At 43.2% G+C, this 25,070-nt stretch overlaps 1 pseudogene; it reads left to right on the plus strand.

The window, feature by feature from the left end:
- The first annotated feature begins 17,951 nt into the window (after positions 1 to 17,951).
- On the plus strand, positions 17,952 to 18,877 carry LOC122680791 (annotated as a pseudogene).
- The last annotated feature ends 6,193 nt before the right edge of the window (positions 18,878 to 25,070 follow it).

The raw sequence follows: 25,070 nt of genomic DNA on the forward strand, positions 1-25,070 counted from the left end.
GCAGGTCTAGGTAGCCCTGGGGCCCCGCGGGCCGGTGGTCGCAGTGGCAGGACGCATGCTCCCTGGGGAGAGTGCGGAGCTGGCGCCGGCCCACCTGCCAAGGGCGCCTCACCTCCTGATCAGCCGAGGGGCGTGGACGCCCTTTCCAGGCTCCAGCAGCGGTGGGGTGGGCGCGCAGAGCCCTCGGAGGTCCATGCGTCATCCCCGGGGCCCGGCTGCCATCTCCTGCCTCTCCTCTGTGCCTGCACAAGCTGGCAAGTGAGCCAGCTCTTGTGGCTGAGCTAGTTCCCAACTCTGTCCAGTGTGAGCTTGGAGGAGCCAGTATCTGTTACTTAGCTTGGTCACTCACCCCCGACCTCTTCCAGTGGTCAGGGTACAGGCTGTGGCCCACCGGTCCTCTACAGACCAGCAAGCAGCGCCCGCAGCACCCAGCCTGGGCTGCAGCGGCGGGAGGGCTCCGGGGAAAGCGCGCCCCGGCCGGGCACCTCTGGGTCCAGGTCAGAGGGCCATGACCCCGAGGCGGTGGAAGGCTGCGCTTCCTCCAAGCTGGTCTGTTTGAATCTGCACCGAGAGGCTTAAAGGAACGCTTGTGGAGATCAAATTAGTGTGGTTTATGAGAAAAAACAACCAGAGCCCTGGCGAAGCGTCAAGAAGGCAGCAGCGTGTGACGAGACTCACACGACAGCGTTCAGCCAGGGCCACCTTGAGCAAACCGCTTCACGTTGATGGAGCAGTTCGTGACGTCGCCCCGTGTCCTTCACGGGTGTGCTGTCCTCGGCCTGCCAGGAAGAGGCGCGGAGGCAGCAGGAGCAGAGCGGCCTTGCCTTTTCCTCACTCCAGGGCGTGCAGCGTGCGGCCGGTCCAGTCTGGTCAGACACAGAGCGCCTAGCTTCAAAGCTTGTGCTCCTTCCACGGCTGCAAGTGGACCCCAGACTCTTAACCTCCATGGACTGCACTCTCCTTATTTGCAAAAATGAGACATTTGGCCTAGAATATAACGGTCCATTCCAGCTTCAATTCTAGATCTGGTGAATCACTGGCTGGAAGGGACTCTAAGAAGTCACCTAGTCATATTGCTTGCTTCCAGCACGACTCAGTCTAAACTATTTTGAAAAGAAAATATGCCCCCCACCTCGCTTTATTATTATTATTATTTTTAACAGTCCCAGAGCCGGCGAGTGTGAGTGCTTTCTGGAGAGAAGGGAGATGAGGGACGACGGCCCAGTGTCGAGGCCCAGGGCTGTGTGTCCGGCCTCTGCTGACAGGAGACTCCCGTCCCGGGGGAGGAGGTGGAACAGAAGAGGTGAGTCCTGGACAGGCTCTGGGCCTGGGGGCGTCCGGAGGGGAGAGCTCATCAGGGGTTGTTGTGCCAAGAGGCAGAAAGAGCAGAGTGGCTCAGCAAAGACCCTCCAGTCCACTTGGGGCTAGGGAGAGCCATGACCGTGGTTCCGGGCCTGGGGCTCTGCTCAGAGACAGCACAGGCATGCTCTTTGTGCGTGTGAGAACTGGCCGCTCGCGCCCGCCCTCTGCGTGGGGCTGGGAGGACAGGCTCGTCCCTGGGACAGAGCCTGCCGGCCCGCCCGGAGGAGCCCAGCCTGTTCGCCTTCCCAGTGCCAGGTGGGTTCTGGCGGGCTTCCATGGCTCAGGGTCGTTGGAGGAATGACCAATTCAGTCTCCTGTTCCCAAATTACTCAGCTGACTCGGTTGTCACTTTAGAGGATGTGTACACCTCCCACTTTCTCCAGGTTTCTCTCCCGGGGACAGATGTTGGCAGGACAGGAGCAACTGCAGAGCCAGGAGCCTGAGTGATGGCATCTCAGCTGCTCAGTTGAGGCTCAGCTGCCCTGCTCCTCAGTGTCCCCGCCCTGAAGTGGGGAAGTAATAGCACCCCCTCCTAGAAAGTTCGGCGCTCCTGGGATCTGAGGGAGGAGCGGGGAGAACTGTCCACGTCTGCGGAAGTAGCCCGGCGTTAGGTCTTGTCCTTGAGCTGTGAGTCACGGAGGTTTCTTTTTTCTCTGCCTTAATTCCATTCGCAGGCCCACCTCAGAATGATGGTAGCTTTTCCCGTTCTTACGACGTGTCAGGCACATAATCGTGTTTAATCCTCATGAAAATACCATGAAGTGGATCTGTTACCCCCATTTTATTAATTGGAAATGATGTTCTAATGGGGATAAGCATTTTGCCCAAGATCATGGGCTAATAAATAGCAGAAGGAAAACGGAAGCCCGGGCAGCCCACCTAGTCCCGTGCGGAGACCCGGGGCCTTCCTTGCCGGGCACATCCCCACCCCTGTGTTCCAGCAGTGGCCTGTCAGCTGCACCGGGTCCTCCTCTCTGCTGCTGCCCAACCACAGCTTCCTGCATCTCCGAGTCTGAGCTGGCTCCTTGGCCTCCCTGTGCTCCCTTCCGCTTGGGTCTCCTCTCCACTCCTCCCCCCGCCAAAACCAGAGGACCCCCTGCAGGGCTGTGCAGCTGGTCTCCAAGCCCAGATCAGGTCCCCGCGCCCACTGCACGAGTCCTGTTTTTGCTTCCTTGGAAGGAAGATGTGTAACATGTTATGAACACAGACGCCACGTTCCCCCTGGGCCCACAGAAGGTGACTTTTCACACTGAGGAGGGAGTACCTGGGAGGCTGTCTGGACCATGACCTTACTTTACAGATGTGGAAACCGGGGCCCAGAGAGGTTAACAGCTTGTCCCCAAGCCCAGCTCTGGGCCAGGGCTGATTCTGAAACCACTTGGCACCATCTTCCTTCTGGTTTTCACTGTGGTTTGAGTTGATGTTTCATCACCTCTGCCTGCCCAGGTTGGGCTGGACCCTGGGCCACTGTTGGGAAAGGGGTCTTTTCTTTGCCCTGCAAGCCTGACCACACTTGGGATGCTCATCACAAACCCTGTTTTCTTTTCCTTAACATATACCATCCTGCTGAACTGGCCTCCTCCTCAGGGTGTGCAGAGCCACGGTCACTCTGGATTTTGCCTCTCACCTTGGCTTCTCCTCTGGGTTAAGTGACACCAGATTGCTTTGCTTTTTGTCAGAGTCCTGCTCGCCAGCAGCTACATAGTCTTTCTCTCTGTTGAGCTGTGTCCAGCGCCCCAGGCCTCTCGAGTTGTGAGAGGCATTGTTAGGGTGCGGCAGCGATCCCGGCCTGACACTGCCTTCCCCCGGGCCTTGGGGGTACGGCCAGCTCCCCCGGGCTGTGAGTGGCAGCTGGCCTCACTGTGTTAATGAGCCGTCTCCTCGCTTGCAGGATGTGGCTGAGCCTGTACGTGATGACGATCATCTCCTCCAGTGGTCGTCTGGAGCCTCCCTGTGGAGCTCCTCCTTCCTTTGCTCCTGACCACATCTCCCATTCATCAGCTGCCCTGGGCCTCTGACCCTGCTCTTCCGCTTCTTAGCACTTAACCCCAGCTACTGTCCCAAGGAGCTTAGCACATCAGATGTCCCTGGGATTCACCCATGTGGGAGCCGACCCCTGAGACTACTGCCCCTCAAAGCCCTTCTCTCTCATGACTCCAGGGTTTGAAAAGCATGGGTCCATCCCACAGCACAGGGCCTTCAAACTGACCACCAGCCAGAGTGGGAAGTGCTGGCTGAAGTGGGAGTCCTTTGGAGGGCCTTCCAGGAGACCCACAGCCAAGGACTTGTCCTCCTTAGGGACATCAGTTCAGAGATAGTGACCAAAACCTGGAGCTGTGTCAGCTACAGGGCTGGAAGCCTGCAAGATTGTACTTGGGCTCAGAAACACGATAATTGCCAACCTTCGCACTGAGAGATTGCACTCTGCTCTCCATCAGTTCAAGCACTGTCCTGTGAAGAAGTGCATTGTCCCCACTTTGCAGATGAAGAGCTGAGGCTCATGAGGTCCAGTGATCCCCAGGGTCGCATGGCCATGCTTGTAATCGAGCAGGTTTCCTACCTTTAGATTCTTTGTGTTTGAACAGGCTTCAGCGGGCTTAAAGCTTTAGAATTCCTAAAAATCCCACGTTGGGACATGGTGGGAGGGGTGTTGCTTGGCACAAACAGATTCCCAGGCTCTGAGTCCAAATGGTGTTGATTCCTGAAGCTCCAGGGGAGCTTTGGAATCTGTATTTCCCAAGCGCTCCTGAGATGTTATCTCATCAGAAGAAACTGTCCCTTAAACTCCTTTCTAGACTTTTTGGCTGCGCCTCCCAGCTTGCGGGACTGTAGTTTCTGGCCGTCCTGTTGCCTTTGACAGAGCTGGCGCACAGAAGCCAGCCACGGACGCCCTACCCCCCAGACCCGGTTGCAGCTTGCAGACTGGCCATCCAGCCCTGGCGCACCCTGCGTTCAGGCCCTGCACTTTCCTCACTGAACTCCTGCCTCAAGGACCCTGCCTCAGCACCCTGCTCGGCCTCCTGGGAGCCGTGACCCCAGGTTCTGTCCGTCTCTGCGGCTCCTGATCAGAGAGCCCACCTTCCGGAGCCTGTCCAGGCGCAGACACACGGTGGGCCTGCACCTGGGTCATCAGGGTCCTGTGATGACACTCCCCACACTGGTCCTTTGGGGACCCCTCCAGTCCCGGGCACCCACGCTGGACATCACTTACTGACCTCTCTGAGAGAAATCCCAGCAGCTCCCTCAGAAAGAAAACTTCTGGGGTCTTGCCACTCAGAAAGCTCATGCCCTTGTTCCTTGAAAGCCTGGTGAGTCCAGTGGGCCAGCAGGTGACCAGGGAACAGTGTGGTCAGCATCTGCCGGGGCCACAGCCCGCCAGGCGCGGCACTGGCACCTCTCCACGACGTGTGTCTCGTGACCCTTCCCTGATCAGACATCAGACATCCATCTAAGTGGTTGCCCAGGAGTTCGTTTCCCCATGTCTGGGCCCTTGGATCCTCTCTGCTCATGGCCCTGTTCCTGCCCCCGGAAGTCACTGAAGGCTTGCGGTTCCCCAATCTGTGGGGTTCCTCCCTAGATCCTTTCATGTGTGCTTAATCACGGAGGAAGAGCAGCCCTGGAGGAAAGGGTTTCTGGGGTCAAAGCAGACTCACCGCGTGGCTGACAGTTTCCATGGGCCCATGGCCTCCCAGGCTCGGGGCAGGAGGTACATGTTCCACTACTGCCCCCTTCATGACAGGCTGGCTCTTTGCAGATTTCTTAAGAAACACAGAGATCGTGATAGTGACACAGGAAGGACTCAGACACTTTCACAGTCAAGGGCACAATGCAAAGAAGGTGTTTTCCCCCAATTGATCTTGGCTGTTGTGTGAACCCCAGGAGGGAAATTTCCAAAGAGAAGCTCCTGAGTGATTGTCAGGTGTGTACGTCACCTTGTTGTGAGCAGAGGTGAGAGCTTGTAAGGAGACAGCTCGGCGTTTGGGCTGCAGGGAGACGGAAGTTTAGACCTTCGTGGAGTTCCGTTTGGAGCCTTGGAATATTATCCAAACATGAGAGTCAAAGTTTTGCTGATATAAGCAGTTCCCTTTTATGTTATGTCTTGGCCAGCTATGAAGGAATACTTGTTAAAGGCTCTCAGAGCATTATGGCAGAGTTCTCCTCCCTGTTCTTAATTACGTCAAATTAAACTGAAAAGGAAACACAGTCTGGTTTGCTAACCGCTGGGGAAGTGTTGCTTTTGGGCAGAATTCATACCCAGACTGTCTGACTCGAGGACAATTCACAGGAAACAATAATTTTTTTTCTTTTGGTTGTGATGTGTAGCAACCAACAACTTGGAATCCAGAAACTGGCGTTTGTGGTGTTAGTGGTGATGGCAGGGTGATGGCCGGAACGTCCCTGGTCAGGCTCTGGCTCTGTGCCTCGGCTCATTGCAGGCCGGGTCCAGTGTCCAACACACTCATCCTGGTCATCATCACAGCATGAGGCTCTCCTGAGCCAGGCATCCAGGCCCCCAGTGTCCTGCCAGGGCACTTTGAAACTCTGTCTGCTGAAAAAGCAAAATTCCCTTCCATGAGCTAGCACGTTTAGGAAAACAGACTGGTGAGGGGTGTCAGAGGCAGCCAGGTGACAGCTCAGGGAGGTGCCTGTGTGTAGACGGGGGTGATCTCGTGGAAATCGGGGTGCCGAGCAGAGTTCCCACTGGGCATCTCTGGGGGTCTCCACTCTCGGGATCCAGTGTGCGCTGAGTCTGTCGGCAGCCGCTGTCCATGCGTCGTCTCCCTTACTCTCCCGTGACTGAGGTGCCGTCAGCACCCCATCTGGCCACCGAGGGACCAGAGCTCCGAACTTGCTGACCCTCTGGAGGGAAGGACAGAGCCAGGCCCCCGCCCAGCAGAGCCCTCGCTGCTGGAGGCCAGTCTCCTTTCTGAACCATGTGGTGCCTTCGGAGAGGGTAATGGTTACGTGAGGGCCTCTGTTGGCTCCCCGTGCTGGGCACGAGCTGGACAGGAGCTCTCTGGATGGTGGTGTCCTTTAGGCCTTGGTGGAGCACCGAGTCTGTCTTGGGGTTCAGACGGGGGGTCCTTGAATCCTATCCAAGGACAGGCTTTTCTGGTGGGTCACCTGTCCTCTCCCACCACCCAGCGTGGCCTCTGGCCATGGGGTGGACGAAGGCTGTTGGTGGTGCAGGACAGGGCTTGGCAGCGTGAGTCCACATGGGACTCCGTGCTGGACACCCTTGCTCACGGTCACTCTGCATCACCCCCGGAGCGCTCCTTCTCTGTCACAGAGATAGTATTTCCTTCCGCCAGATAAGGAGTGTCACTCCTGGCGGCCTTGCTGGGGGGCTCCTGAGGAGGAGTGCTGTGGGGGGCCCTGACCACGAGCCCTTTGGTGCCAGAGGGGCCCCACAGTCCACCCCCATGCAGGACTGCAGCGGGTGTGTGCCCAGGCCGTGGCACCCATGCCAGGAGCACAGGGCTGTCACTCTAAGGTGGTGGCCACCCGTCCCTCCGTGGCCCATTACCATCCACCCCAAAATGTTCTTCTCTCCAGAGAGCCCCTGCTGACTCCGCAGCGAGATCTGCTTAGACTGGTCTTCAGGCATCACTGGTGAAGTGGTGGACTCAGCCTTCCAAGGGTGAATCAAGATCTGGCCTCCACCACCACGGTGCCAAAGGGCCCTGCTTTCCCCTGATGTCACGGGCATCAGACTGCTGTCCAGAGCTCCAGGCAGAGATTCGAGAAATGGCCACAAGATAAACAGTGTCTTAGCCTTGATGCTTGCAGTACAACATCTCAGGAGGTTAGGGTAATGTCTGCAGGAGTCTCATCATTCAAGAGTATAGTGCTCCATGACATGTAACGTGTATTACAATATAAAAATACAGATACCTTCTGTATATAATAGTCTAAATATGATAGGATCTTAATCCTCAAAAAAAAAATTGAAGGTATTTAGGTAAATATCACATAAAAGAATACCTATATGTAAAATATTATGAAAAAAATAATCTGCTTCTCGATTTATGTAGTCAGAATAGTTTGGGAAAGAAAAAAAGAAACTGGAAAGGTCACCACTGAGAAGCTTGTGGTGTCAATTCTCTCTTGTGGACCCTCTTTTCTTCAGCCAGCTCAGAGGTGCTTTGCTGATCATAAGATATAAAAGGAACTGAACACTGCAGTAGGCTTTAAACATTTTTTAAAAATGTTATGTTGGAATATAGTTGATTAGCAATGTTGTGATAGTTACAGGTGGACAGCAAAGTGATTGAGTTACATATGTGTATGCACCTATTCTTTTTTTCAAATTCTTTTCCCATGTAGGTTATTATAGAATATTGAGCAGATTTACCTGTGCTATGTAGTAGGTCCTTGTGTGTTATCTATTTTATTTGTAGTAGTGTGTGTATGTTAACCCTACACTCCTAATTTATCCCTCCCCCCCCAGCCTTTCCCCTTTGGTAGCCATATATATATATATATATATGTATACATATATATATATATATATATATATTTTTTTTCCCCTAAGTGTGTGATCTGTTTCTGGTTCGTAAATAAATTCATTTGTATCTTTTTTTTAGATTGTACATGTAGGCGGTATCATATGGTATTAGTCTTTGTCTGTGTGTCTTTACTTAGTATGATAATCTCTAGGTCTATCTATGTTGCTACAAATGGTATTGTTTCATTCCTTTTATGGCTGAGTAGCATTCCATTGTATATATGTACCACATCTTCTTTACCCATTCATCTATCGTTGAACTTAGGTTGCTTCCATGTCTTGGGCATCATAACTAGTGCTGCAGTGAACGTTGAGATGCATATATATATATATATATATATATATATATATATATATTAATTTGTTGGAATATAATTGCTTTACAGTGTTGTTTCTGCTGTACAACAGTTGTGGATCAACTACATGTATACATATATATGTATACACATAACCCATATATCTTGATCCCTGCCTCCTGTACAATGTCACAAACCTCTGTCCATAGTTCTTCAGGCACTCTGTCTATCAGATCTAATCCCTTGATTCTATTTACCACTTCTACTGTATAATTGTAAGGGATTTGATTTAGGTTATATCTGAATGGTCTAATGGTTTTTCCTACTTTCTTCAATTTAAGCCTGAATTTGGCAATAAGGAGTTCATGATCTGAGCCAGTCAACTCCCAGTCTTGTTTTTGCTGACTGTATGGAGCTTCTCCATCTTTGTCTGCAAAAAATATAACCAATCTGATTTTCATATTGACCATCTGGTGATGTCCATGTGTAGAGTCTTCTCTTGTGTTGTTGGAAGAGGGTGATTTTTGTATGATCAGTGTGTTATCTTGGCAAAACTCTACTAGCCTTTGCCCTGCTTCATTCTGTACCGCAAGGCCTTATTTGCCCATTACTCCAGGTATTTCTTGCCTTCCTACTTTTGCATTCCAGTCCCCCTATAATGAAAAGGACATCTATTTTGGGTGTTAGTTCTAGAAGGTCTTGTAGGTCTTCATAGAACCATTCAACTTCAGCTTCTTCAGCATTACTGTTTGGGGCATAGATTTGGATTAATGTGATATTGAACGGTTTGCCTTGGAAACAAACAGAGATCTTCTATACCTATATCTACACCTATATCTAATTTAGATCTCCTGTTTGTTATGGTTATGTACAATTTACTCTTCAGGAGATAATTGGAAACATCAAAGGAACATTCCCCCCAAAGATGGGCACAAAAAGGAGAGCTAGAGACCTAGTAAATGCTGAAGAGATCAAGAAGAGATGGAAAGACTACATGGAAGTACTGTATAAAAAGATCTTAATGAACCAGATTGTGACGATGGTGTGGTTAGTCACCCAGAGCCAGACATTCTGCAGTGTGAAGTCAAATGGACCCTTAGAAGCATAGCTGCTAATAAAGCTAGTGAAATTCCAGCAGAACTAGTCAAATTCTTAAAGGAGGATGCCATCAATGTTTTGCATGCAGTATATCAGCAAATCTGGAAGACCCAGCGGTGGCACAGGCCTGGAAAAGGTCAATCCTCATCCAAATTCCCAAGAAGGGTATTACCAAAGAAAGTTCTAACCATCAGATAATTGCACTCATCTCCCATGCTAGTAAGGTCATGGTTTAAATCTTGCATGTTAGGTTTCAGCATTATGTGATCCAAGAACTTCCAGATGTCCAAGCTGGATTTAAAAAAGGAAGACGAACTAGAGATCAGATTGCCAACATTCATTGGATAATAGAGAAAGCAAGGAAATTTCAGAATTTCTATCTCTGTTTCATTGACTATGCTAAAGTTTTTGACTGTGTGGATCATGACAAACTGTGGAAAGCTCTTTGAGAAACCTGTATGTGGGTCAAGAAACAACGGTTAGAACCCTGTATGGAACAACTGATTGGTTCAAGATCAAGAAAGGAGTAGGACAGGGCTGTCTGCTCTCACCCTGTTTGTTTAACCTATACGCTGAGCACATCATGAGAAATTCCGGGCTGGCATTCTTTTTTTTTTTTAATTTATATTCTAATGTGGTGAGTTTGATGGCATTTTATGCCATTAGAGTGCAATTTAGTCAAGATTTTTTGGTTTTAATTTTTTATTTTATTTAATTAATTTGTTTTTTGAGTACATGCCAAGGCTCATGGGGTCTTAGTTCCTGGGCAATCAAAGTGCCAAGTCCTAACTACTGAGCTGTCAGGGATACCAAACCTCAAGAGAAAGTTATAAAAAATTTTTTCTTTGACTCATTGCAGACAGGATCTCATTTCCCTGACCAGGGAGTAAATGTGGGCCTCCATAGTGAAAATGCCAAATTCTAGACACTAGACCATCAGGGAACTCCCTAAAGTCGAGCTTTTAATGATGAAACTAAGTTGGTCTTACTCATTCTTTTACAAAGTTTTAATAACTCAGTATTTTGGAGTATACTGATACTTTGCCTTTCATTAAAATATGATGTATGAGTTAGTTTTATTTTAGCGTCTTTTGATCATTTATCCCAAGGAAAACTTTGCTTTGGGGTTGTTTAATTATCCTTTCCAGTAGGATCCCTTGTATGTGTAATTAATAAGATGCTAAAAAACCTACTCCTTTTTAAAATATAAAATTAGCAGCTATATAGCTCCTCTTTTGGTTTTCCCTGGTGTCTCAGTGGTAAAGAATCTGCCTGCCAATGCAGAAAGGTTCAGGAAGATTCCCTGGAAAAGGAAATGCCAACCCACTCCACTGTTCTTGCCCAGAAAATCCCATGGACAGAGGAACCTGATGGGCTACAGTCCATGGTATTGCAAAAGAGTCAGACATGACTGAGCGACTGAACTGAACTTAGCAATAGAATATTACTCAGCCATAAAAAGAATGAAACAATGCCATTTGCAGCAATGTGAATGTGACTAGAAATTATCATAGTAAATAAGTAAGTAAGAGAAAGACACATACCATTTGATATTACTTAAATGTGGAATCTAAGATATGACCCAAATGAACTTATCTACAAAAGAGAAACAGACTCACAGACATGGGAATAGACTTGTGGTTTTCAAGAGGGGACATGTTGGGGGATGGATGAGTGGGAATTTGTGGTTAGCAGAGGCAAACTAGTGTATATAGAATGGATAAACAACAAGGTCCTACTGTATAGCACAGGGAAATATATTCAATCTCCTGTGATAAGCCATAATGGAAAATAATATAGAAAAGAGTGTGCATGTATTTACAACTGAGCCACTTTGCTGTACAGCAGAAATTAACATAACATTATAACTCAACTATACCTCAATTTTTTTTTAAAAGAAAGGCCCATGAAATATGAAAGCCAAAGAATTATAAATATCTGGGAGGTATTTCTGAAAACTGTCAACAGTAAGTTATCTCCTTACCTTTTCTTTTGATAAAAGATTTTTTCTCTATTATTATCTGAATAGTGATACTGACACCAACTATTAACCACATTTTTGCAAAATTAATACATTGGAAAAATTGCCTTTACCATATTACAAATGCCTAACATAATGATGAAATAAGATAACAGAAGGTTGCCTTTTGTCTTGTAATCTGGTACTAATTATTACATTTCTGGCCTCTTCTGATGCTAATGTTATTTACAGGTGCCTCTCTGAAGACATTTTCCCGAGGTCTGTGCTCCCCTCTCTATCCCCAAAGTGCGTTACACCAAAGATTCATTAGTAATGCTTAAGATAGGACCACTGAGGACATGTTTGTTTGTTTCACCTAATTAAAAATTAGGTCAATTTTTTAAAGGGGAAATTCTGTCAGTTTAGAAATATGTCCCTGTGCCAGAAATATAAGAATATCAACTTTCCCAACAACAGAGAGAGGTCCCTACCTAGCCATTTAAATTACTGTTAGCTCTGTAGTTCCAGAGTAAAGACATTGTGGACTCAGGGGAAGGCAGACTCTGCAGAGAAAACCTTCATCTTGTGTGGGTGGAGGATGACTTAGTAAAACTCTTCAACTGTAGAGCCCTCCGTGAGTATGACTCTGTGCTCCTAAGAATGAACAGAAATCACCCTCCTCTCTCTCCACCACTAGACCCTTCTGGATGACTTTTTTCACCCTTTGCAACTTTGGGGGTCAGCGACCATCAGAGGTTATAACTATTAGAGAACTTTTGGCTTGTTTGTTTTTTTAATATCATTTTCTTTACCTTTTCTGAACTCCAGAATGATGCTTTCCTCTGAGGAAAGTATCTCTATCAAAGTAATCGATATGATTTGTTATTTTAATATTTTGTGAAGGTTTCAACAACCACTTCTAAAGTGTGACTTCTCAATGCGAGTGGCAAGTATAGGGCGGTCATTGATAAGCTGTTTTCATGTATCCATGCAATGAAGTTCATGTAAATACAGTGGAATTTTAGACAGACACTCTGACATATTCTCTGCCATAACTTCACCCTTATTTTAAGCAAAAAATGTGTATAAAATATGTGAATTGTAGGTCCATTGAGTGACTTATTAGCTTGTAATTTATCATTCAGTGACCCCATCCACTAATAGTGTTTCACATTTTAATGGAAACTCGCTTTTTAACAAATATATCAAGGTCAATGTCAGTTAATTTCATAAGTGAGTCCTTAAGAAGGTGGAATATGAATGGCTGAAGAAAATGGTGGCATTTGGGGAAGGTTAGTCTCCTCAGGACACCCGGGCTGATTGAGGTGCTTGGGGAGAGTTGGGTACTTGGAGTTGTGGTGACAGGATTGGGGGGAGGCACCTGGGCCACAGAGACAATTCATTCCTGTCCCACAACTGGAAGCTCTGTGCTGTCCCTATATGACCTTTAACCTGGCGTTGAGGTAGGGGAGCTAATGTTTAGGCAAAACATTCCCTGTACGTCCCTTGCTCGGTTTTTCTTTAATCACTTTAGGCTAAACAGTGGGGCTAGGCACAGACTAGAAGCTAATATCTGTCTTTCTGAATGATTGTCATTGTTATTGTCTAGTTGCTAAGTCATATCTGACACTTTTTCAATGCCATGGGCTGTAAGCCACCAAGTTCCTCCGTCCATGGGATTCTCCAGGCAAGAATACCGGAGTGGGTTGCCATTTCCTCCTCCAGGGGATCTTCCCAAACCAGGGATGGAACCCACATCTCCTGCATCGCCTGTATTGACAGCTGGATTCTTTACCATTGAGCCACCAGGGAAGCCACAGTCTTTCTTAATGATTAGGAAGGGAATTTTTAAAGCAGCCAAGTGAAACTTCAAGTTAACTGTTTAACTGAAGCATCTAAGGCAAATGCCTTTTGGTTCAGCAACATATAAAAATGACAGGGTATCCAGACAATGCTGGAAGGATAAGAAATATTTGACTTAGCTGCTATGTAAATAATCAGAGAGAAGACCAAATATATAATCTTTTTGATTGAATAAAAATTTTAATTTTTTTTTTTTTGTCTAAGACTAAATATGAAAGGTAGCTTTTTAAAGAACTTATTTTTAAAATGAAGGAGAGTGGACAACAGAGATTATATATAGCATATATATTAAGTATGTTCATTTTTATGTCATTTATACCTCATTAAATCTAAAACACAAAAGAATCTAAGTGGCCCTTTGTAGAAGAAAATTGGGGATGCCCCTGTGGGATTACATACTAATATTAAAGAAATCCAAGCACTTCCAGTCTTTTTACCATAAAAGAGAAGGGAAATTTCACTAATTGAGAAAACGAACTGCTTCTTCTGAGTCACATGTACATATAAAATTAGTAAATTTTATAATGAACATATTTATTTCACTCGCTAAACTTTGAATAGGGTTAGCTATTGTGGAATCTCAATGAACAAAAAGCCCAATGCTAACAAAATTAGACTCACATATTTAGAGGTAGCAAAGCAATAAGCAGAGTAGGCTAGAAAATTTTTTGCAGGAAGTGATAGTAAGCCAAAATGTAAAAATCTACAGGTATCAGTATCAGTTTAGTGAAGGGAAAAACAGCAGTGGGAAACTTAAAATGAACAGAGTTGTATCAGTAAAGAGACTCCACTCAAAGTTGTTCTTTTGGTTTCTGGGATATGAATGAGCCCTTTGGTGGAAACACACTGAAGAGCTCTTTCACAGGTAACATTCCTTTCTAAACATGAATATTCTCACCAGCAGTGTATTATCAGTGGGTCAAAAATTCCAAGTAACTTCAGATTTTATTCAGTTCAGTTCAGTTCAGTCATTCAGTCGTGTCTGACTCTTTGTGACCCACGGACTGCAGCATCCCAGGCCTCCTTGTCCATTGCCAACTCCCGAGGTTTATTCAAACTCATGCCCATTGGACCAGTGATGCCATCCAACCATCTCATCCTCTGCCGTCCCCTTCTCCTCCTGTCTTCAATCTTTCCCAGCATCAGGGTCTTTTCCATGGAGTCAGTTCTTCAGATCAGGTGGCCAAAGTATTGGAGTTTCAGCTTCAGCATCAGTCCTTCCAATGAACACCCAGGACTGATCTCCTTTAGGATGGACTGGCTGGATCTCCTTGCAGTCCAAGGGACTCTCAAGAGTCTTCTCCAACACCACAGGTCAATAGCAACAATTTTTTGGTGCTCAGCTTTTTTATAGTCCAACTCTCACATCCATACATGACTACTGGAAAAACCATAGTTTTGGCTAGATAGACCTTTGTTAGCAAAGTAACGTCTCTGCTTTTTAATATGCTATCTAGGTTGGTCATAACTTTCCTTCCAAGGAGTAGGCGTCTTTTAATTTCATGGCTGCAGTCACCATCTGCAGTGATTTTGGAGAACAAGAAAATAAAGTCTGTCACTGTTTCCACTGTCTTCCCATCTATTTGTCATAGTGATGAGACCAGATGCCATGATCTTAGTTTTCTGAATGTTGAGACTCAAGCCAACTTTTTCACTCTCCTCTTTCACTTTCATCAAGAGGTTCTTTAGTTCTTCTTCACTTTCTGCCATAAGGGTGGTGTCATCTGAATTTTAGTTAATGCTAAAATTTTGGCTTTAGGTACAGATATAATCCATGCAATTCAGGTATTGCAAATTAATATTAAACTATAATATTAGCTGTAAATGTTGCTTTTAAATGATATCCTATTTACCTATGGAGAGAATAAAATGAATATCACCACAAAAATACAGCTGAAGAAGCAGAAACCATTGGAAGAGAAAATATGTTGTACCAAATAAGTAATCCATGTGAAGATGTTCCAGAATACTGCCTGGCAGATAGAAAGTGCTCAGCCATTGCTGTTGCCTTGATTTGGCTTTCTTTTATTTCTATTTGGTAAATTTTTAATCATGAAATAATTTTGTACAGTTGTGTCCAACTCTTTGTGATAGCATGGGCTGCAGCATGCCAGGCTTCTTTGTCCTTCACCATCTCCCAGAGCTTCCTTAAATTTATGTCCATTGAGTTGGTGATGCCATCCAACCATCTCATCCTCCATCAACCCTTTTCCTCCTGCCTTCAATCTTTCCCAGCATCAGGGTCTTTTCTAATGAATTGGCTCTTCACATAAGGTGGCCAAAGTATTGGACATTCAGCTTCAGCATCAGTCCTTCCAATAAACATCCGGGACTGATTTCCTTTAGGGTTGACTGGTGTGATATCCTTGATGTCCAAGGGAATATCAAGAGTCTTCTGCAACACCACAGTTCAAAAGCATCAATTTTTGGCCCTCAACTGTCGTTATGGTCCAACTCTCACATCGATACATGAGTACCAGAAAAATCATAGTTTTGACTCTACAGACCTTTGTTACCAAACTGATTTCTGTTTTTTAATATGATGTCTAGGTTTGTCACAGCTTTTCTTGCAAGGAGAAAGTGTTTTTTAATATCACGGCTGCAGTCACCATCTGCAGTGATTTTGGAGCCCAAAAAATTAAAGTATGTCACTGTTTCCATTTTTTCCCATCTATTTGCTGTGAAGTGATGGGACTGGATGCCATGATCTTAGTTTCCTGAATGTTGAGCCTCAAGCCAACTTTTTCACTCTCCTCTTTCACCTTCATCAAGAGGCTCTTTAGTTCCTCTTCACTTTCTGCCATAAGAGTGGTTCATCTGCATACCTGAAGTTATTGATATTTCTCCTGGCAATCTTGATTCCTGCTTGTCCTTCATCCAGGCCAGCATTTAGCTTGATGTACTCTGCATATAAGTTAAATAAGCAGGGTGACAATATACAGGCTTAACATACTCCTTTCCCAATTTTGAACTAGTCTTTTTTTCCATGTCTGGTTCCAACTGTTGCTTCTTGACCAGCATACAGGTTTTTCAGGAGGCAGGTAAGGTGTTCTAGTATTCCCATCTCTTGAAGAATTTTCCACAGTTTGTTGTGATCCCCACAGTCAAAGGCTTTAGCATAGTCAAGAAAGCAGAAGTAGATGGTTTTTGAAATTTTGCTTTTTTTCTATGATCCATTGGATGTTGGCGATTGAATCTCTGGTTCCTCTGCCTTTTCTAAATACAGCTTGAACATGTGAAAGTTCTCAGTTCACATACTGTTGAAGCCTGGTTTAGAGAATTTTGAGCATTACTTTGCTAGCATGTGAAATGAGTGTAATTGTGTGGTAGTTTGAACATTCTTTGGCTTTGCCCTTCTTTGGGACTGGAATGAAAATTCATCTTTTCCAGTCCTGTGGCCACTGTTGAGTTTTCCAAATATGCTGACATATTGAGTGCAGCACTTTAACATCACTGTATATACTGTATACAAATGCTAATAATTAAAATGGAGATTTAAGGATGAATCTGGTTCATGGCCAGGCCAGGGTAGGCACCTAGGTTGCTGCTACTGTTATTGCAGGTCCCTTTTGCTTCCTGGTCACCCACTCCTGCTACCTAAAGCTGGAACTGCATGCCGGCTACTGACTCCTTGTCTGGGATCTCTCAGACTGAGCATGTGAAAAGTGCCTGCCTACCTCATTGGGGCCTGTGAGTCCCTAGAGGCACAGAAGGAGACTGATTAGGACTCAAGATTGCAGGGTCTCAGAGGAAAGAAGTATTACCTGGGAAATAAATTAAGGTAAATTAATAATTTATTTAGTTTGTTTGGGTTTTCCTAGTTTTTCCACTGATGTCAATTTCTGTTGCAGGATCCAATGCAAATTACTATTTGAAAAGGAATTGTCATGTGTCCTTGGTCTCCTCCAATCTATGTCTCATCCTGTCTCCTCTTGTCCTTCGTGACCTTGCAAGTACTAACAATTGAGGTTAAAGTTTTCAGGGTTTTTAGTTTTGGTATGTAATAGTTTCTTTACCCAATACTTCAGCAGGTAACTTGTTTATGCAGTACTTTACAAACACTGTGTTCTCTCAGAGTGAAAAATGAAGGGAAAGTTGGATATTAATGTAGAAACATCAAGATAAATAGCAAGACTGGAAAGCAATGTGTGTTATTTGAATGACAATTCTGATACCAAAAGTAAAATATATAAAATGAAATAATTTCTTTGGTCAATGCAGTAACAGCAAGCATTCAAATATTGCACGCACGACATCCAGGCTCTATAAAATGTTAAACTCAGCCATTTATTTGCATTTAACAGGAACCACACTTCAAAAAAACATGTGCACTCATTCAAACTTGTGAATAGTGAAGAATTATTAGGAGCAAAAGAACATTATAAAATCCACAAAATCATATCAGGTGGATGACATTTCTAATTCTATAGCTTATTATAGCTTATAATATAATTATAATATATAAATATATTAAATAAATAAAATAATAAATAAAATAATAAATAAAATAATATATTAAATATAATATAATTATAATTCTATAGCTTATAGCTCATTTCAGAGAATGAAGGACAGAGTTTAGATTAATTGAAAAGTAGAGATGTCAGGGCATGCAAGGTGGTATATGAACTCTAATACAAACTTACTTCAGAAAAACAGGATCATAAGGATTCCTATAAAGCACTTCAAAATAGCTGAGAATTCTGAAGTTTTGACTCATCATTAGCAACTCACAGAAGAAAATAACTACTCCTTGCAGTGATTGGATATTTTCACCCATTTCTGTGGCCTCATGACTTCATGCAAGTTTTCTCAATCCAATGTCACTTGAGTTTCTGAGGAGTTTGAGAAGTACAAGTCAATGATGAGAAACCATTCATCATTACTTATATTCATACTGCTGGAACTGAGAGATGATCTTCCAATGCAGGTTTTGCCTTTTATATTTCTGTTTATATCCTACTTACTGAGTGTCACTGGGAATCTGACCATCATTATATTCACTTTAGTTGACTCTCACCTTAAAAGTGCCATGTACTTTTTCCTCAAACACTTCTCCTTTTTGGAAACCTTATTCACCACGGTGTGCATTCCCAGATTCTTATATAGCTTATCTACTGGGGACAAGACTATTTCCTATAATGCTTGTGTTAGTCAACTATTTTTTGTCTTCCTTTTTGCAATAACAGAATATTTTCTCCTGGCCATCATGTCTTATGACCACTCTGTGGCCATCTGCAAACCCTTACATATGCAACTATGATGACCAGCAGAGTTTGTAGATGGCTTGTCGCCTGCTGTTGGATAGCAGGTTGTCTGGTCATATTTCCACCACTCTGCCTGGGCTTAAACATGGAATTCTGTGATTCTAATGGCATTGATCATTTTCTCTGTGATGCTTCTCCTATGATGAAAATCTCTTGTTCAGACACATGGTTCATAGAACAGGCGGTTGTTACTCTTGCAGTGTTGACTAAAATTGGGACGTTTCTTTCATATATATACATCATCAAGACCATCATAAAGTTCCATTCTGCCCAGCAAAAGATGAAGACCTTTTCTACCTGTTCTTCTTACATGATTGTGGTTTCTATCAGTTATGGCAGTTGTATCTTCATCTATGTCAAACCTTCAGCAAAGGATGAAGTGGCAATTAATAAGTGTGTGTTGTTGCTTACTACTTCAATAGCCCCCATGTTAAACCCATTTATTTACAGCTTGAGAAACAAACAAGTGAAACAAGCTTTTACAGAGTTAATCGGAAGGATTTCATTGATCTCAAAGAAGTAAAGAAATGTTGAAACTAAGCATAAAATATCAATTTAAAAAGAACAGTGGGCCTCAAGGTCACAATCTTCATTTATCAACTATTAAATCCTGGTATATTGTCTGTTCATATTAACATGCTCATACCACTGTTTTTATTGAATCTTGGACCAAAGTCATCTTTTCAATGCTTGATGAAATAGACAACTTGTGTCATTTCAACTCTTGTTGAAAATAAACTTTATCCAAGATGACATCTCATATGAAGGGAACGCAAAGGGCCTTACTGAAACTCTAACCTTGTTCTGATCAATAAAAGAACTATTAAATGTTACATGGAAAAAATTTGAATTATTGAACTGATAGGAAAATAGTGGAGTCATGGTATCCATTGCTTTTTTTAGTGCAAACATCCAAAACACATCTATAGGATTATAATTACTCTTCTTAAGCAGGAATTAATTATTCAAGATAAGAATGAGTTAGTTTGAGCAAAAGAGAATGCATTTTAATGCTGGAAAGGAAAATATATGACTTTAGAACCTGGAAATCCACATCGGCCTTGTAAAAGAAACTTTAAAGCCCAAAGACTTGGAATTTAGATTATTGGATTCTCTCTAAAGTAAAAGCACAACCTCTATGTTAATTTGTCACCCAGGTGGCCAAGACCTGGTAAAATCTGCTGACATAATAAATCAACTTAATTCTGAAATATATAATACAATGCAAGTCCTAAATACAGTAAATTAGACCAACAGGAGCCAAAATCTCAGCAAATTGAAGTTCTTGAGATCAAGAAAATTAAGCTAGCAAAATAAAAGAAGCCCTGGTTATAGACAAGGAATCCAATATGAAGGCATAATTGTTTCCTCAATGATTTTCTTTAACATTCCAAAAATATATGGTATGACCTTCACTAATATTTTACAAAGGAAGATGTGTTCCTACTAGTGTGAAAATATCTATTTCAGATCCTTCTTTCAATTTTTTTTTTATATCTGCCCAGAAGACTGCTTGATCATATGGTGCATGCATGAGTAATAAGTTACTCAGTCATGTATGAATCTGGGCGACCCTATGGACTGTAGCTTGTCAGACTCCTCTATCCATGGATTTCTCCAGGCAAGAATACTGAAGTGGGTTGCCATACCCTCCTCCAAGGTATCTTCCAGACCCAGGGATTGAACCCATGTCTCTTATATCTCCTGCATTGGCTGGCAGGATCTTTACCACTAGCACCACCTGGAAAGCCCCTCCTTCTGCTCACATCTGGGTAAACTGATAAGAAAGCTCAAGCATTCATTTCTTTGGTACTGGCAGGATGTTGAAACCACATGCAGGTAATTTCATTCCATCCCTACCTTTTCTGCACCATAGAAACCCCAAGCCAGTTTTCTTTCTCTGTTCTCTCATGCCATTTTCAGACCAGGTTGGAAAGCAGAGAACTTCTGGTCTTCTCAGAGAACTTCATTATGTGAATAAGTAACCTTACAAACCCTGTTCATGTGTGTATGTTGTCACCCATCTCCACATCCAAACCACATTTTGCATAAAGGCCCATCCTTGTCCCTATGAGGGGTGAAGGATGGAGAGAAAACTACCACTTGGCTAAACACTACAGGAAATTCAAAATAATTGTCGTATGGTTCCTGTCTCCAAGAAATTGTCCAATCATGTTTCAAGATGTAATAGCGTCAATCAAGGTTCAGAGATACAAATGTTTTATGGTCACAGACTTAGGTATAATTCTTTATTAGGTCTATAACTAACTTTTTGGCCTCAGCTAGAGGTCACTCATATCTAATGTAAAAGATAAGTTTTCCTGAAGAACCAATCTCTCCTATTTCTCTCTACTCTCAAATCTCCCAGATATTTTATAAATATGAATTGTATTTTCAGCCAGATGCCAAGAGAGTTCCACTTCTACTATTAGGTCCTCAGAAAGTCATAGCCAGAAGGAAGACCATCCTTGTTATAATAGTCAAGTTGCCATGAAACATTTTCAGTATCTTGTTTAAAAATCCCATATTTGGCAATGTAGGAAGTGAGGGTGATTTGTTTTTGGTAGATTATTAGTGTCCTATTCTGAGTTCATTTGTCTTTTTACAGGCATGCCATGCCAGTCTTGGAAGGTTCTCTCATGTGGCGACATCCTCAGGAGATTTCAAACAACAGTGCTCTGATCACCTTGGACATTTGAGTCAACAGTGATTGCTAGCTATCAACACTGTAGGCTAAAAATGGTTTTAAAATATGTAACCAGCAGCAGCCTAATTCAACTTTCTCTGTACCCTATTTGCATGTTGGAAAATCAGAAAACATCCCCAGGCAAGATTTTCTCTCTCTCTTTTTTTTTTTCATTTATTTTTATTAGTTGGAGGCTAATTACAATATTGCAGTGATTTTTTTCCATACATTGACATGAATCAGCCATGGATTTATATGTGTTCCCCATCCTGAACCCTCCTCCACCTCCCTCCCCATCCCATCCCTCTGGGTCATCCTGGTGCACCAGCCCTGAACACTTTATTAAACCCATGTTTGCTCAGTCACTTTAGTTGTGTCTGACTCTTTGCAACCCCATGGACTATAACCTGCTGAGCTACTTTGTCCATGGAATTATCCTGGCAAGAATACTGGAGTGGGTTGCTATTTCCTTCTCCAGGGATGAAACCCATGGTGTCCTGCAGCTCCTGCATTGGCAGGCAGATTCTTTACTACTGAGCCACCTGGGCTTTGCTTATTAAGTACCACGCTTGTCTTATAAAATTAAAGAAGAAAGCTGAAACTAACTCTGTTTTGGCTTGGAGTCTACTAAATCACTGGCTTTTTTGCTCCCTGAAATTAGTACATGACTAAATAAGCTCTTGTCCTCCAGTGGATACTGATTTTAGAGCACGGGATGTTAGAACTGAATGGTTCTTTAGTTCTAACACAGCTCCCTTTGCTCATAGTTGAAATATGAGCCTGGGAGAGAAAAAGAAATTTGCCCAAAGATTTATTGATTAGAGCTGTTGGAAAGTTGGGATGTTCCAACCCTGCCTGGTCAGATGTGTTTGTCTTGACATTGTTGTTGTTCAGTCACGCAGTTGTGTCCAACTCTTTGTGACCCCATGGACTGCAGGATGCCAGGCCTCCCTGTCCCTCACCATCTCCCAAGTTCATGTTCATTGCATTGGTGATGCCAGCCATCTCATCCTCTGATGCCCTCTTCTCCTTCTGCCCTCCATCTTTCCCAGCATCAGGGACTTTTCCCAATGAGCTGTCTATGCACATCAGATGACCAAACTACTGGAGCTTCAGCTTCAGCATCAGTCCTTCCAGTGAATATTCAGGGTTGATCTCCCTGAAGATTGACTAGTTTGATCCCCTTGCTGTCCAAGGGACTTTCGGGAGTATTCTCCAACACCACAGTTCAAAGGCATCAATTATTTGGCATTCTGCCTTCTGTATGGTCCAGCTCTCACAACCATATGTGACCACTGGGAAGACCATAGCTTTGACTATATGGACTTTTGTTGACAGAGTAATGTCTTTGCTTTTCAAAACACTGTCTAGGTTTGTCATCTAGGTTTGTGTATGTCTTAGGTCTCCAAAACAAAATAAGTTACTTATAGATAGAGACCAAACATGTATATATGTATTTTTAATAGTTTCTTAAGGCTGCCATACCAAAGTACTAAAAATTGGATGGCTTAAAACAATAGGAGTTTACTGTTTCACAATACTAGAGGCTAAAAGCCTGAAATCAAGGTCTTAGGTGAGCCATGCTCTCTCTGAGAGCTCTAGGGAAGAGCCCTCCTTGCTTCTTGTATTTTCTGGTATTTTCCAGTAATCCTTGGCATTTCTTGGTTCATGGATGCATCTCTCTAATCACTGCCTGTCATCATATGCATGGCTTCTGCCTGTCTGTCATTACTTCATCTTTCCTCTATGCATGTCAGTGTCTATGTCCAAGTGTCTCCTCTTATCAGGGCACCAGATATTCTGAAATAGGCCTCATCACAATATCCAACATATTGTTTGGGGAAGCACAGTTCAATTCCTAACAGTGTGCCCAATGACCTCCCAGTACTCATGTCTTTCCTATATGCAAAACTGTTCATGAAGTCTGGGGAAAGCATGGACAGACCTTTCTAAAGGAACAAAATATTCCCTTACTTTTGTGGAAATTGTCAAGATAAATCTAAATTTTATTTGGAAAATTTAGGAGTGCACAGGACAATTTTGAAGATGACTAGCAAAGCTACAAGAAGGTGGTGCTAGTGGTAAAGAACCCTTCTGTCAATGAAGGAGACATAAGAGATGCGGGTTCTATCTCTGGACTGGGAACATCTCCTGTAAGAGGGCATGGCAACACAGACCAGTATTCTTGCCTGGAGAATCCCATTGACAGAGGAGCCTGGAGGTCTACAGTCTGTATGGTCCCAAAGAATCAAACATGACTGACGTGACTTAGTGTGCACACATGGTTATGTACAACAAAACAATACAAATGAGCAATACTTTCAGAAAAGCTGAAGCATCAGAAACATTGTTTTTTAACCTGGTTAATTTGGTTGTAGTAAACTACAACCAAAACTTGGTTTTGTTTTGGTTGTAGTTTACTACTTGTAGTTTCACCTAGTCAGTCAGTCAGTTAAGTCACTCAGTCATGTCCAATTCTTTGTGACCCCATGAACCACAGCATGCCAGGCCTCCCTGTCCATCACCAACTCCCAGAGTTTACCCAAACTCATGTCCATTGAGTTGGTGATGCCATCCAACCATCTTATCCTCTGTCCTCCCCTTCTCCTCCTGCCTTCAGTATTTCCCGCATCAGGGTCTTTTAAAACGAGTCACTTCTTTGCATTAGGTGTCCAAAGTATTGGAGTTTCAGCTTCAACATCAGTCCTTCCAATGAACACTCAGGACTGATCTCCTTTAGGATGGACTGTTTGGGTTTCTGTGTAGTCTAAGGGACTCTAGAGTCTCCTCCGACACCACAGTTCAAAAGCATCAATTCTTCAGCGCTCAGCTTTCTTTATAGTCCAACTCTCACATCCATACATGACTACTGGAAAAACTATAGCCTTGACGAGATGGACCTTTGTTGGTAAAGTAATGTCTCTGCTTTTTAATATGCTGTCTATGTTCGTCATAACTTTCCTTCCAAGGAGTAAGCGTCTTTTAATTTCATGGCTGCAGTCACCATCTATTAGGACATCATATACATTTTATGGATTAATTTCTGAAATATTTATTTATGAAATAAGTAAATACAAGAGAAAATCAGGGCTCTTTGATTTTCAAAATGATTTGGATAATATAAATATAAACATAAAATATTTAGAGCAGTGCATCATCTAATTTTTGTTCTCTATGCACCAATCTCTAAACTGTTTCATCTTCTCTCCTCTGAGGATACTACTCCTCAGAGTTGTATGTTGTAGGCTTTTGGCCAACATTATGACACTAAAGAGTCTATAGGGATTTTATTGAATCTGGGCCTCTAAGGACCCTTTTGTTTATTCATTATGCTGTAAATATGCTAAAGAAAGCAAATGCCAACTTTGTTAATGTGCAAACCTCTCTTTGCCATGAGAAGTCAGAATATAAAGATCTCCAAAGGCTAAGAAAATTCTTAGTAATTCTCAACTCTTGGAACTGCTTTTTATTTTAGGTATAGGCAGAAAGAGAAATTATCTCCTAGGTTTATAATAGCCAGAGTGATTTGTGAGGAAAATTTTTTAATTTTTGGTGATGAATAACAGAAAGACATGCAATAAGAAAACAGCATAGAGAGTGAAATTATGAGCAGGAGAGAACAGAAAGGCACAAATGAATTTTAGCCTTAAGAACCAATGTTGCTAAGCAATTACCTGAAATTATGATTGCCTGGCAAAAAAGTAAGTATGATAAAGTTTTTATTTTCAGTGTTCTTTATAAGAAATGGTCATAGATTACTATGTAAGAAATCCACTATATTTGTCTTTATCAAGTCAGAACTCTTAGTGTACATTTTGATATTTCTTAATGAAACCAAAAGTTGTTTATTGTATGTCAGTTGTAAAATTTATTATCCTTCCAAAAATAAAATTATGCACAAATTATTTTAAGCATTAACTGTGATGTACAGTTTGAGATATATCAAGACAATAAGCATCTACCTTATCCTCTATCATAATATAAATAAAAAATATATACACATTAATACATACAAATAAGATCATCTCTC

This window comes from Cervus elaphus, chromosome 22 (assembly GCF_910594005.1).
Source record: "Cervus elaphus chromosome 22, mCerEla1.1, whole genome shotgun sequence".
Taxonomy (NCBI): domain Eukaryota; kingdom Metazoa; phylum Chordata; class Mammalia; order Artiodactyla; family Cervidae; genus Cervus; species Cervus elaphus.